Genomic DNA, 15535 nt, shown 5'->3' on the forward strand with positions numbered 1-15535 from the left:
AGAAATGGAGGCTACATTACCTGTTGAAGTTCAGGGTCTGACTGCTATAGGCTGAGGTCAGCATACACTCAGGTTTAACATTATTCTGGCTTCTTGGCTAGCAATGGCTTAGCATGTTGTCTGTGCAGAAACTTGTTGTGTTAGCAGTATAACGCAGTTGTTGCTATCCTGGATGCCATTTTCCATCACACGCTTTTTGTAAAATTTAAAAAAAAAGGAATGTCCATATCTCCACTCCTCAAAATCTCCACTCCACCGTTTCTCTCAAGCAGGTGTGCAGAAAGAAAAAAAAAAGCATGTTTGATGTTTTTTTTCTTTTCTTCTTTCAAACCTGGCACGCAGATAGTGGAAGATCTTTTGTAACGTAAGTAACAACATAATCATAATTTCATAATTGTACTTAATGAATTTAGTACAAGGACATGTTACATTACTGCGTTACTAAAAAATGTAATGTGATTCCAGTAACACGCTACTTTGGAACATCATTCTAAACTAATGAATAAATTAAATTAACGGTTATGTCCTCATAAAGAAAGAGTGAGTGTGCACACTTATGTCTTACTCTTGTTTTCAGTAGGGCAGGAGCAGGTTGAGTGATGGATACATTGTTTGTGTGTGAGTAAGAAAGAGAAAAGAGAGTGGGGAGGTCTATTTTTAATGAGAAGAGAGTTTGGAGCAGACAAAGAGGCCAAGCTACTGGAATGTCAACAAGAAGGCTCTATGTATGTATGTGCATTCTTGTGTGTGTGCATCCAATTACATTAGCTTTTACTCACTCAAAAAAAAAAAAAAAAAAAATCCCATGGAGGCAATGCACACATCATCAACAACAGTGTCAACGGTGTCCAAGCATGCACTGCCATTCATATATCCACAAGGACATAGTGATCACTGTGAGTACAGAAAAGCATACTTGAACCCCCACACACACAACCACACCACTCTTCCTGATACCCTGTTTTGGAGCTGCGATGAGCCGTGTAAAATGAAGAGCAAACATACCTGGATGTCATTATAGCCAGACTTCAGACCAGCTTATTACTAAAACATGGGACCTAAAACCAACTGTGTGTGCGTGTGTGTGTGCATATGCTTTTTATTTTTGCAAGTTTTCACACATGAAGTACCTTGTGTGCCAACAGATGAGTGTGCTGGGTGTATTAGCAGTATGGGAAGTTTTAATATTTATTCTGTAATACATGGCATGAGAAATACATACCAGAATTGCTAAGTTTGCAGGAAATGTTTCCCTGCCTTTCCTAAGGTTTTCCTTTGTATCCGCTTAATTTTTGCATTTCTATCTTGCATTCGTTCTTTCTTTTCTTACAAGTGTGCGCTCTCACTGCACACACTCATCCATAACATGTGTTCTGACATTCCTTCAAAGCACCAACAAAGCCTCTTAATTTCTTGCATTTGGAAACACTGTTGTTATAGCTCTGACATTTCTGCATTTTTGTGGTTTCACAGTCTGTGGCAAAGAAGGCTGACCTGTCTGTGGCTGCGAGTGAGCACGAGACCATGTGATGGTGCGTTTATCATAAAGAGGGACAGAGAGACAATAAGAATACAATTGGAGGTTAATTTGAGTAACTGAACTTTTAACATCCATATATATGTATTTTCTTTGTTCTGAGCTATGATTGTCGCCACTCTGGCCCTGCTTCTTCGGTTTTTGAAAATTTAAAGCAGAAAAAAAAAGACAAAATGGATCTGTACTCTCTTTGGCTCGTGTGTAGCACGAAGCCACCTGTCTATAACAGAAGCAAAAAAAAAAGGATAAAGTAGAAAAGGGAGAGAAAAAAAGACTACTGACTTTTGGGTCATTAAGGTAGAAGTCCATTGATTTTGGCTGTGTCTACCCTGGCCAGTTCTTTCCGCTTGTTATTGACCATCTGGTCTGCACTTTTTCACCAGATCTGCTGTCTACACACTGCACAGATTATTTTTAGTGTAAAAGGGAGCATATTTTAATTAATTCCCATATAGGTTTATAGGAAGAAAAAGATTCAAATGCTTCTGCATTGCACCTATTCATTTCAAGTTTGGAGTTTAATCAAATATAATGCACACTGATTAAAACTTGACTTCACAAAATCAGATTAGATAGCATACTTTTTTGTTGCTCCTATTTTGTTTTTGTTTTTAAGGATTTTTAAAGATCCTGTGACAATAGGTTTTTTTTAAGTATAGGGTGGGTTCCCAGAGAGTGAGCCTTGGAAGCTAAGCTAACCCAGGACCATTACATTACATTACAGATTACATGGAAAGGAGGGTCAGTAGAGGTGTCATTTGCATCTAGGCAACATAGGGTACCAGGAGTCAAGACACACAAGAGAAGGGGATGGTAGACAGTAACGGAATACATGTACCGCCGTTACGTATTTAAAATACAAAATATGAGTAACTGTATTCCGTTACAGTTACCGTTTAAAAAGGTGGTATTTAGAATACAGTTACTTTGTTGAAATAAATGGATTAAACGGCGGTATTTTCCTGCTTCATATTGTCGCGGGTCAGGACTGTTTGGGTTTTGTTTGACAGCTACGTTCTGTTGTTCCAGGCGGCAGCGTTATGATTGCCATGGTTACAGGGTGACGCGCTCTCTCTGCGACTGTGTGTTTCCTGGGTGAGAGAGCGCCTTTTTGTTGTTGTTGTTGTGCTAAGCTAATAGGCAGAATGCTACAGGCATAGCCTTAAAGAATGTAGCCTCATGGGCAGTGTAGTCCGTGCTGCAGGGAGAATGGACTGCCATACCCGTTATGTGTCTGCAAGGGAGAAAAAGGAGAGTGGAAAACCACGAGTTGTCATCGAGCAGAAACGGGAGCTGGAAGCATGTAAATATAATAATAACCACTGCAGCCAAGAAGATAGTGATGGGATTTCCGGCTCTTTTTAATGAGCCGAGCCGGCTCTTTCGGCCCCGAACCGGCTCTTCCGGTTGTTTTGTTGCTTTAATTAATTTATTATTAACAATAATATAAAATTGTGCACAAAAGGAATTACTAATGTAAAAAAAGTGGTTTTATTTATATATGTTTATATATAAATATATGCGGTGGCCCCTAGAGACAAAACACGTACAAACTCCAAAACACATTTCTAGCGTTAACTGAACTTCCAAAACAGAGCTACTAGATCACTTAAATTACACAATTGAAAGCATATGTGTATTGTTTGTGTATTTATACACAAGCACTCATATATATTCAAATAATTAAAAAAAATTAATTTACCTGTTACTACCACACACCAAATACAGTCGTTGGTACTTGCTGGCTTGTGTAGCCACTAGGTAACAAAAGCGCAACACTGCCCCTAGCATCCTGGAGCACTTCTGTTGTCTTTTGTACGTGCTTTGGAGTTTGTACGTGCTTTGGAGTTTGTACGTGCTTTGTCTGTAGGGGCCACCGTAAATATGCTTTTATGTATTCACTCCACATAAAATGTAATAAATAAATCATATAATACAAAAACCAACTATTCACATTTCAACTTTTAACTATTTAAATGTTCAGCTTTTTCCTTTTAAACAAATTTAAAATGAAACAACACAAAACACTGCAAACCACAACACAATTAAATATAAATTAAAAAATGAAAACAAAAAGAACATGCATATTCTCTGTCATATGGACCTGCATGAATAAACTTTCTGAACCCTTTATCATCTGCAACTGAAAATAGTTGTGGGTGATTACTATACCTTTCTAATGTGAGGTTGTTGTCCCTGGCGCTCTTTCTCTCTCTTTCCCTCCTGCTCTGTTCCTGTGCTACTGCGAGTGTAACTACCGCCCCTCCCCCCTCTTCCCAGCGCAAAGCACAAGGCTCATGTGCGGAGTGAAGCGGAAAAAAAGTGCGAGAGAGAGGGTGAGAGAAAGAAAAAAACAAACAAACCAAAGCTCGCGTCGTTCACTTCTAAGAGCCGTTTCGTTCGTGATTGACACCTCACTACAAGAAGACTGCCTGACTAGCCCAGTTGTGAGTAAGCTATTAAGACTCAACTGTACACTGTGTTCGTGTTTTCCTCCGAAACAATAAGTTCCGTTGCAGCAGCCTTTCAATCCCTCTACCTGTCTCTCGCTAGCAAACTTGACCCAGACAACAAAGTAAAACTATTTTTCAGCTACGAGCCCGACACGGAACCCGACGTATTAGGCTACGTTCACACTGCAGGTCTTAATGCTCAATTCCGATTTTTGGATCAAATACGATTTTTTTTGTCTGCTCGTTCACGCTACAAAAAAAATGCGACAGCAAACGCGCTCTAGTGTGAACGCTCAAAGCGGGCCGCATCCCCAAAAGAAGACCTCACACACAACACGCTCTGTTTAGACCCAAAGCAAACAGTATTGTTTGACAGATGGCCATTAATATAAAGACTTCGGAATTTACGTTTCCCAATTTTTGCTTTAAGTTATTTTGTAATGTAAACCTAATAATTATCCTTATTGCTGTTTAAGAGACGAGCGGTGTGTCAAAGGATAGTTGCAGATTTCTGTCAGAATCTGCAGATTATGCAGTACAAATAAAATGTTCACGTTTCTCCAATGTTGTCTTCCCAGCAGTTTCACCGGATGGCCAGGAAGCGTTCGCGATGTCTTATCAGGCGCTTCTCCGGCGCTGATAATTGGCATCTGTCTTGTGTCGGTGATGTAAAAGACGGATTTAATGCGACATGAACGTTCACACAGCATTAAAAGCATCGCTTTCTAAAACATCGGATATGTATCAGATTCAGTACCACATACGAAAGTGACCCAGATTGGATTTGAAAATATCGGATTTGCGCCGTTCACACTGTCATACCATGATCGGATATGGGTCGCATAGGGTCAAAAAAATCCTTTACTACAAGGTCCCTTTACTGCGGTTCGTAGCCGCGGACCTTCAGTAATAGTACTAAATCACATTCATGTAGTTGTAAACAGCATGATAATATATTAAGTAATCCAAAGTATTCAGAATACGTTACTCTCATTGAGTAACGTAACGGAATACATTACAAAATACATTTTGGGGCATGTATTCTGTAATCTGTAGTGGAATACATTTTAAAAGTAACCTTCCCAACACTGATGGTAGAGCAGGTCACCTACTAATCGAAAGGTTGGTGGTTCAATCACTGCCTGCTCCAGTCTGCATGTCAAATATCCTTGGGCAAGATACTAACCCCAAGTCACCGATGCCTCCATTGGGATATGAACCCATATGGAAAAGAAAACTTATATGATTTACTCATGAAAGTGGCCACTTTCTCATTACTTTCATATATTGTTTTAGTAAGTATCCAAAACATACAAGTTTCATTATATAATTTTTCAAGGGATCTTATATCTGTTTTCACTCTTGTATGCTTTTCATGCAAGTTTCACACAAGACAGATACAAACTTTATAAGATTTATATATATCTTTTCCATATGGGAATGCTTGTGAATGTTAGATAGAATGCACTTACATAGAAAGAGCATAGAAAAGAAGAAGTGCTTATGTGAATGGGTGAATGAGGCAAGTTGTGTAAAGCGCTTTGAGTACTCAGAAAGAGTAGAAGTGGCTATAAAAGAACCAGTCCATTTAAGGGGGTTAACGTGTGTGGTTAGGTGACAAGATCAAGGCCCAGATGTCAACTCCAGATTCACACATACCAAAGAAAAACAGCTGGTGAACTGGAGTCTGTCTTGACAACCTTCTTTTAAAACAGTTTTGCATGTTTGTGTGCACAACCATACTTGAAGGTATGCACACTCCTGCACACATGGGCAAAATGATAAAAAGACAGGTACAAAACCATCTTTTGGTTTTTTGTGTGTGTGTGTGTTTTTCCAGATTGTGCGTGTCGGTTATGTGTGTCTAGGGAAAGACCTAAGCAACACTTCTCATATAGATGCGTGTTTTAGAAACAGGGTATCTTACTCAAATTGTTTGCTGATTTTTCCTAAATGATGTGATTATACAAAACAAAATGATCTTTGTGTTTTATTTAGGACTCTGACTTATGATCACTCAGGTCGTTATTTCTAATCAGGATTGTAAATTACTGCGTTAATTAACCTAAATCCTTTTGAACTCCCAATAAATGAGCATAATAGAATGAGCATTCTCCAATCCATGTCAAATCAAGTCTTTGAAGTCAAGAGTATTTATGAGGACTACTGGAAAGAGAGGCAGGACTGTCAGGGGAAATTATTTGCTGATAATGATTTTCATTGTAGCAAATGTTATGTTCAGCATCATTAGTCTTCCTCTGACAAATGATGAGCGTGAAACTGTAAGTAAACTTTGGCGTCAAGGACAGAGCAACAACACCCTAGGCTTTGCTCCAGTTCAAATAAATCTGCGTGTTTTCACCACTGGCTTCTTCTAAATGTATTTGTTTTACATCTTGCTTTTTTTCAGCCCTTCGTTGCATGCCAGCTGAAGCTCAGGAGACTGAGTAGTAATCTGTGCCTCCTCAGCTGCTTGGATTACAGATGGCGATGTGTTTTGCAGTCGCTGAACTTGACAGCAGCTCTTTTCCTTTCACACCTTGCTTGTTGTGTGCATTTTAGCACTGTTATCTGAGGAATCAGAGACAAAGAAAAAAAAAAGAAAAGAGCAGGAGGACATGCACTCGTGCACACATTTTATTATGTAGGTGTGTAAGTCTGAGTGTGTGTCATTGGTTCTGTGCACGTTAGTGTGCACAGTCACTGCGTGCATTGTCTGTTGTGTTTGTTACATTTCCACCGTCACACATGATTGATTACAGCTTCAAAACTACTCATGTGCAGGTCCCTCGGTACTCGCCAGTACTTGGAAACCAGTCACACAGCAAACACTGCACTCACACAGCCATGGAAAAATCATTCTTGAATTTCAAGGAATCTCTGTGGTGACAGTGACATAGCCCCTAGTTCCACATGGAATGGCAGTTCTTTGATTGCTGACTCAAATAACAATGAAAATAATGCTGGAAGCCCCCCCCCCCCGCTGTGTGGTGGAGTTGCGCCCATGCCCCATTTAGCTCCCACAGCAACAGCTTGACAAACTAGACTGATTGCTGTTCCAAGAGTTAGGAGATTGATGGCTCAGTGGCAGCTACTGCACACTGGAGTTCAGCAACAGGACAGAAATAACTTAGATGCATTCCACCTGCAAAAATATGCTGTTTGATAGTATGCTTTCTTACTTTTAACTTATTATTAACAATAACTTTTCCAAAGCCGAATTTTCATTCTTTACCTCTTCAAAGAATGTTTCTTGATCTCTGCAGCAGTTTTTTCAAGCTACCTGCCTAGGAGCCGATTAGAACCAAAGTTCAACAGACTAAAACTTTTAAACCTTTTTAATAGACAGACATTAACAACACCCTGTCATCTTTATTTCTTGCTGGGATGTCATCACCAGTGTTGGTCAAGTTACTTGAAAAATGTAATCAGTAACTAATTACTGATTACTTCCCCAAAAAAGTAATCCAGTTACTTTACTGATTACTTATTTTCAAAAGTAATTAATTACTTAGTTACTTAGTTACTTTTTAAAAACACGATTTACAACCGGAATAGGAGATAAAGTGATAGATCTTTCAGCCCAATTCTACTTCTTCTAAATAATCCATCATACAAAATGTAATCAAATGGAAAAGTCCCTTTGTAAAACTTGTTTTATTAGTTTTAATCTTTTAACTTTATGCATCAAGCAAAAATGTAATTATATGCAACATTCTCTGACTGGAAGAAATTTGTTGAATATTTAAACCTATTTTTTGCACATTCCAGCACATAATTTTTTTTTGTGTGTGTGTGTGTTTACACTCTTTCAAATAGATGCAAGTAAAACACAGCACAAAATAAATAAAGTCAAAGACTAGCGGTCCTTTTGCTCTATTTTCACCTGTAAAGCAGGAGTAGGGTAGGCGGAGGTTTACCCTGGTGCAGGTGTGCTGCAGCAGTCAGTGGAAGAATCCGTGAGTTTCTCTGTGAGTTTCCCATTACGTCGTAGTGCACTCGGTGCTTGCTTGGAAGTTTAGGGGGTTTTTTCGCTGTAAAAAGAAGTTTTCTTCCCACGCACAACGGACGCTAATGTTTTTGTCACTTTTTATGGAGTCAAACTCAAAGTAAGGTCAGTACTTCCACGCTTTAAACGCTGCACGCTCACATTCTCTCCCGCACTCGATATATTGTCCGTTGTTGATCTGCACACAGCTGTTGTTACGAACGTTGCACTCGCTTACGTCACTGTCATGAGACATTCTCGCAAAAAAATCACGGTTTTAGTAACGCAGCGTTCCTACGGGAAAGTAACGGTAATCTAATTACCATTTTTGCAATAGTAATCCCTTACTTTACTCGTTACTTGAAAAAAGTAATCGGATTACAGTAACGCGTTTCTCTGGTCATCACGCTATTTATTATGTGGCAATGCGTGTTAATGCCTCTGTCAGTGTGCCCCAGGGTGGCTGTGGCTATAATGTAGCTTGCCATCACCAGTGTGTGAATGTGTGCGTGAATGGGTGGATGACTGGTTGTGTAAAGCCCTTTGGGGTCCTTAGGGACTAGTAAAGCGCTATATAAATACAGGCCATTTACCATTTTACCATTTACCAATGTAGAGCAATATATAAACATAATTTGTTGTACATCAAGTTAGAACTTTAAACTATAAGTAGGCACTCATTAGAAACTTAGTTATTAAGGGGCATCAACATGGGAAGCGATTAGCAGTGATTTGGTAACCAGAGACCGTAGAAAATCAATGACATTCAGTGAGTTTAAATGTGGATGAGCAAAATAACTAGTGGCAAAATAAAGTGTACGGGATCTGAATTAAACATTTCAAAACCTTGAGGCAATTGATTAAAACAACTGACAATGAGAGTGAAATACACTGCTGACTGACATATAACAGAATATAACAAAGATCTGTTACTGTAAATCTTTAAATAGAGGAGGATTATCTAGGCAAGCAAATGGACCTTGGAAGTCTAGTCAGATCCGTCAGTAACAAAGCTAATTGCTTCATGTGTGGGTGTCCCTTTAGGCTTTGTGCTAATGCTAAGTGTATATACACAGACGGACAGATAGACAGACAGATAAAACTGTCCTTGTTTCTGCACCACAGGGGAAATAAGAGTTTTACATTTCCCATCGTTGGAACTATCATAACTTTTTATCACATGCAATACACTTTTAGCTAAAATTTCCATGCCACTTCAGTTCCCTAGTCAAGGTCATGGTATATTTGCACAGTGTGCCAGTGATGAAGGCAGTAATTTTTGCTGATATTATCTTGGAACCCAGGAATTCTGTCATATATTACAGTCCATTAATTAAGACAGTCATTTCTCTATCCATCCCCCTCCCCCTGACTTCTCCATCTGAAACCTTTTCCTCCTCTAGCTGCCCTTCACCTCCCTTTTTACTTTATACTTTCTTGTTCCTTTGCTAACTTCCAACACGTCCCCTTTCCTAAATCCTTTGGGGTGACTTTCTTTTTTCTGCCGTTATTTTCCTGTCTGTCTCACTCTCTTTCTCCATTTTATCTTCCCTATCACCATATTCATTTTCCCCATATCTCTGTTTTACTCTCTTTCTTTCTTCTCTGTCTGTTTTTCACCAACTGGTTTTAATAAATGAATGTCTTGGTATTAGCACTGACCTTTTGAATTTGGCTCTTGGGGATGTTTTGGGTTATGTTAGCTATGTTATTAACCAAAGGATTAGGGCTGTGAGGGAGGTTCCTGCTGGCTTATGTCTGATTAGTATTATCATTATTTAGTCTTGCCAATGGGAAGCAAGAAGAAATATTTATTAGATATGTCTGTGAAGGTTCTCAGTCATCCAGGTCATCGTAGTCAAAGGAGCTTGCAAAGAAAAGCGTCTGGACTTCTTTAAGTTACTTGAAGACGTTTCACCTCTCATCCGAGAGGCTTCTTCAGTTCTAAGGTCAAATGGTGGAGAGTCCCAGATATAACCCTAGTGGGAGTGTCCCCCCACAGAGGGACAAAAGGACCCCCTGATGATCCTCTAATCGCCTGAGCCAAGGTGTGGAACTGGGTGTGGGTCCCAATCAGCCAGAGTTTCGGGTGATTTCATTGTGAAACCTGGCCCCACCTTATCATGCGAATTCCTGAGGTCAGATGGCCCAGGGTGTGAGTGGGCCTTAAGGCGTCTGGGAAGGGATCTCAAAACTGGATTATAGATGGCAGAGAGTTGGTGTCGTAAACCACCGCCTCTGTTCAAAGATGGTCGCTCACAGTGGACATAGATGGCTTCTTTCACTCCTCTTTCAAACCATCTGTCCTCTCTGTCCAAAATGTGAACATTGGCATCCTCGAAAGAGTGTCCTTTATCCTTAAGATGCAGATGGACAGCTGAATCTTGTCCTGTGGAGGTCGCTCTTCTGTGTTGTGCCATGCGCTTGTGAAGTGGCTGTTTGGTCTCTCCAATGTAGAGGTCTGGGCATTCCTCGCTGCACTGTACGGCATACACCACATTGTTAAGTCTGTGTTTTGGCGTTTTGTCTTTCGGGTGAACCAGTTTTTGTCTGAGTGTGTTGCTGGGTCTGAAGTACACCGGGATGTCATGCTTGGCGAAAACCCTCCTGAGTTTCTCTGATACACCGGCTACATAGGGGATGACAATGTTGTTGCGCCTGTCCTTCTTATCCTCCCTCGCTGGTGTCTGATCTTCTTTTCTGTGCCTCTTTGCTGACTTTAAAAACGCCCATTTAGGATAGCCGCACGTTTTGAGTGCTTCCTTTACATGTGTGTGTTCCTTCTTTTTCCCTTCAGGCTTAGAGGGAACATGTTCTGCCCGGTGGTGTAGGGTCCTAATTACTCCAAGTTTGTGTTCCAGAGGGTGATGGGAGTCAAACAGGAGGTACTGGTCCGTGTGTGTGGGCTTCCGGTAAACTTCGATGTTGAGGTTGCCATTCTCTTCAATGTGCACAGCGCAGTCCAGGAAAGGCAAACAGTCATCCTTCGTGTCTTCCCTGGTGAACTTGATGTTTTTATCCACAGCGTTGATGTGCGCAGTGAAGGATTCCACTTCTTGTGTCTTGATTTTGACCCAGGTGTCGTCTACATATCTGTACCAGTGGCTGGGTACTCTTCCTTTGAAAGAGCCAAGAGCCTTCCTTTCCACTTCCTCCATGTAAAGGTTGGCTACAATAGGTGACACGGGGGAGCCCATAGCACAGCCATGTCTTTGTCTGTAATAGCCTTCGTTGTATTTGAAATATGTAGTGGTGAGGCAGAGGTCTAACAGTGTGCAAATCTGATCGGGTGTGAAGTTGGTCCTGTCCTCCAAGGAGCTGTCTTCTTGTAGTCGTTTTCTGACAGTCTCCACTGCCTCCGTGGTGGGTATGCAAGTGAAGAGAGAGACTACATCAAAGGACACTATGGTTTCATCTGGATCCAGGGTAAGTTTCTGGACCTTGTCAGTGAAGTCGGTGGAGTTCTTGATGTGGTGTGGGGTGTTCCCCACGAGAGGAGCAAGGATGGTAGCAAGGTGTTTTGCAATATTATAAGTGGCTGAGTTTATGCTACTGACTATGGGTCTGAGTGGGACAGCTTCCTTGTGGATTTTTGGAAGTCCGTAAATGCAGGGTATGGCATCCCCTGGGTAAAGGCGGTGATAAGTAAGGCGGTCAATGATTTAATTTAATGATTTCATCAAGTTCACCAGGGAAGACATGAAGGACGACTGTTTGCCTTTCCTGGACTGCGCTGTGCACATTGAAGAGAATGGCAACCTCAACATCGAAGTTTACCGGAAGCCCACACACACGGACCAGTACCTCCTGTTTGACTCCCATCACCCTCTGGAACACAAACTTGGAGTAATTAGGACCCTACACCACCGGGCAGAACATGTTCCCTCTAAGCCTGAAGGGAAAAAGAAGGAACACACACATGTAAAGGAAGCACTCAAAACGTGCGGCTATCCTAAATGGGCGTTTTTAAAGTCAGCAAAGAGGCACAGAAAAGAAGATCAGACACCAGCGAGGGAGAATAAGAAGGACAGGCGCAACAACATTGTCATCCCCTATGTAGCCGGTGTATCAGAGAAACTCAGGAGGGTTTTCTCCAATCATGACATCCCGGTGTACTTCAGACCCAGCAACACGCTCAGACAAAAACTGGTTCACCCGAAAGACAAAACGCCAAAACACAGACTTAACAATGTGGTGTATGCCGTACAGTGCAGCGAGGAATGCCCAGACCTCTACATTGGAGAGACCAAACAGCCACTTCACAAGCGCATGGCACAACACAGAAGAGCGACCTCCACAGGACAAGATTCAGCTGTCCATCTGCATCTTAAGGATAAAGGACACTCTTTCGAGGATGCCAATGTTCACATTTTGGACAGAGAGGACAGATGGTTTGAAAGAGGAGTGAAAGAAGCCATCTATGTCCACTGTGAGCGACCATCTTTGAACAGAGGCGGTGGTTTACGACACCAACTCTCTGCCATCTATAATCCAGTTTTGAGATCCCTTCCCAGACGCCTTAAGGCCCACTCACACCCTGGGCCATCTGACCTCAGGAATTCGCATGATAAGGTGGGGCCAGGTTTCACAATGAAATCACCCGAAACTCTGGCTGATTGGGACCCACACCCAGTTCCACACCTTGGCTCAGGCGATTAGAGGATCATCAGGGGGTCCTTTTGTCCCTCTGTGGGGGGACACTCCCACTAGGGTTATATCTGGGACTCTCCACCATTTGACCTTAGAACTGAAGAAGCCTCTCGGATGAGAGGTGAAACGTCTTCAAGTAACTTAAAGAAGTCCAGACGCTTTTCTTTGCAAGCTCCTTTGACTATTTATTAGATACACACTCAATTCTAAAAACAGATAATAAAAGTTTCTTTCCCCTTATCTAAGTTTACCATGATGCCACTGATGTTGCTCTTAATGCTATATTGGATTTATATCAGCCCCTAAAAGTAATTTTAATCCCATCACCTTAACTTTAGCCACAATAAAATCTGGTATGGAAATAAGCTTAAATGTCATTGAGAAAAATAAAAAATCTGATATAAAATGTCATCAAATTGGTTTCTGGAGGGTAGAGTTAGGTGAAAGAATCACTTGAAACTATCAGAACAGGTTGAAACAATATGAATTAGATGTTGAGCATTGGTTTCTTGTTGATGTGGCAAAAAAGGAGAATACATTCATAATGGTAGACTACGACAGACACCTTTGGATTTGGACTCAAATACAGGAAAAAATATAAGAATAAACTTGAACCTTAAAATGGGAGATCAGGTGTCTCTGTTATGAACGACATGTACCCACTGATTAAAGTCTTGGTGTAAAACTGCCCTGATGGAAGTGTTGTCTTGCTGGATGGAAAGTGTCACAAGGGGTCAGTGAACGGCTTAGGAAGTATGAAAATGATGCTATGATAAAAATCTATCTATCTCAATCTAACTTAACATTTAATGGAGAATTTGGACTGATGTGTTTGACATAATTCAAAATTAAGAACAAATACAGTAATGCCATTTGAAGAAATGACGTAGATCATTCGGAGTTAAACATGTAGAATCAAAGCCAAAGTGCACTGAAGCTCTTCTGGCCCCATGGTGGCCCAAAATCTTGTGTGCTTTTTTTTTTCATTCTTTTTTTTCCCATTTAATCCAAAAAAGAAGAAGTTAAATGTATACGTCAAATAGAAGAAGGTGCATTTAAGCGATAACTCCACCTGTATAAAGTAAAAACAAAGAAACCAAAAAATAGACAGCTCTCAATTCTCTCTCACCACTCAACTTTTTTTCTTTCTCTACCGCAAAACCTACAGATGTTTCTGATCAAAGCAGTGTTATCCAGCTGTCTCCCCCCTCAACCCCCCACCCCATCCCTGAAGCCAATTCTCAGGAATCTTTCTCCCATTCCTCATTTCATGACCTCTCTAATCCAGGCTTGTAAAATATTAACTGCCCTACTCAGTCTCAACAATTCATCCTCCCTCTTGTGCTGTACCCCTTTCCATCTAACGTCTCTCTACTCACCACCTCCCATTCCATCTCTCTTTCCCTGCACTTCCTCTCCTTTTTTACACACCCCACTTATTCTCTCTGGCTCCCAAGTTCCTCTCAGAACATAACCGTCTAAAACGTGAAGTATCAATTAACCCGGTTGCCTGCAAATCTTCCTGTCTTCTCCAGTGGATTTGGCAAGCCGGATGATGGGCAATGAACAGGCTGACACACATAAACACTCAGACACTCTACGTTTACTTGTGCAGTGGGGCCAAGATAAGATGGCAGAAAACAGGAAGTGGATTTATTTGAGCATTGGTGCCCTGACTCATAGACAGACATGCACAGAAAACACGCATACACACTCACATACAAACACTTACACAGCTGCAGCTGCCTCAGTGTTCACATAAAAGGAGAGGCAAATGCAGAGAGAGCGAGTGAATGTTAAGCTCTCCGTGGGAAAGAGAGACAGGAGAGGATAAAGTGATAACTTCATTCCAAGATGTTTGCGGAGGAAGTGTAAGTGTGAGAGCGTGTCTGTGGGTGCAGAAGTTGCATGTTCATGCATACTTGTGTAGAAGTGTGGCCTGTATGCATCTGTGAGAAAAGTACACATAGGTCTGTATCAACAGTACATCTGTATCAGTGCATTAATATGTGCATGACCGTGAAAGTGCCAACAGCAGTTTATTGCTGATAGTTATTATGTCATACAGCAGTTAATCAGATCTCTCTTTTATAAATTGCCAGGAGGATTTAGCATTTTGCTGCGTCATACCTCACAAAACATCTGAGGACCCTGCTTAACCAGCTGTGCCACATGCTGACTGAGGCAAGAAGATTTCAGTGTGCCTGTGCAAATGATTAGAAAACAGTATCTGCAGATGCAGAATACTGTATACAACTGTGATAAAAAAAATAATTAACATACATCGTAATTTTGAGCTTTAATGATTTCTTTGAACTTCCACTATTAGTGATATATGTGACAAAATCTGAAGGGAAGTATTTTTTTTTATTCCTTCCTTTAATTTGCAGTGTGTTTTTGATATAATCTGCGGAGAGTGTTCGTAGTTAAAATAAAATCCTGCGGCTTATTTGCACTGCAAATAAACAATTTTGTGGCAGACTTTGCAAAGCTGCTATCACTGTCTGCAAAGCTGACAGTGATAGCAACCTTGAGAGTAATTTTGTAAATAAACATGCTGTAAAGCCAAAAGTATTGCGAGTTTACTTCCAGTTTTGAAATGTGTTAGCCTTTCATTTGCCCTGTTCTCATTACAAAACATTTTTAGACACAAGGGTGTCTGTGCTAAGAGGAAATGCGATATCACATTCACTTAAAGCGAATGTGAAAAGAAACCTTGTGTCTGCAATGATTTTCTGTTTGGCCGTTTGGCTGGTTAAAATATATAAGCACATCATTAATGGCTAACCTTCTGACTTCTACCAGGATTATTTTTTTATTTCAGCTTTAGAGCTTTTTCCACATAGAAAAATTAGACTTTTTTGCACTATTGAACATTATTTGCAAAGAAATAAGAACTCTGTGGCT

The 15535-nt window shown here is 40.8% G+C and overlaps 1 protein-coding gene across 6 annotated transcripts in view; it reads left to right on the forward strand.

Moving 5' to 3' along the window:
• cntfr (ciliary neurotrophic factor receptor) overlaps positions 1-15535 on the forward strand; it is a 223666-nt gene that overhangs the window by 104202 nt on the left and 103929 nt on the right. Inside the window, exon 2 of one of the 6 annotated variants that reach the window (XM_085169228.1) lies at positions 343-364. The exons of 4 other annotated variants lie outside the window; for them this stretch is intronic. The gene's annotated coding sequence lies outside the window, so the exon portion shown is untranslated. Of the gene's footprint in view, positions 1-342; positions 365-385; positions 3985-15535 lie in introns of those variants that run through there. One more of the 6 variants, XM_085169231.1, reaches the window with a different exon arrangement.

Source organism: Neolamprologus multifasciatus, chromosome 7 (genome assembly GCF_963576455.1).
Source record: "Neolamprologus multifasciatus chromosome 7, fNeoMul1.2, whole genome shotgun sequence".
Classification (NCBI taxonomy): domain Eukaryota; kingdom Metazoa; phylum Chordata; class Actinopteri; order Cichliformes; family Cichlidae; genus Neolamprologus; species Neolamprologus multifasciatus.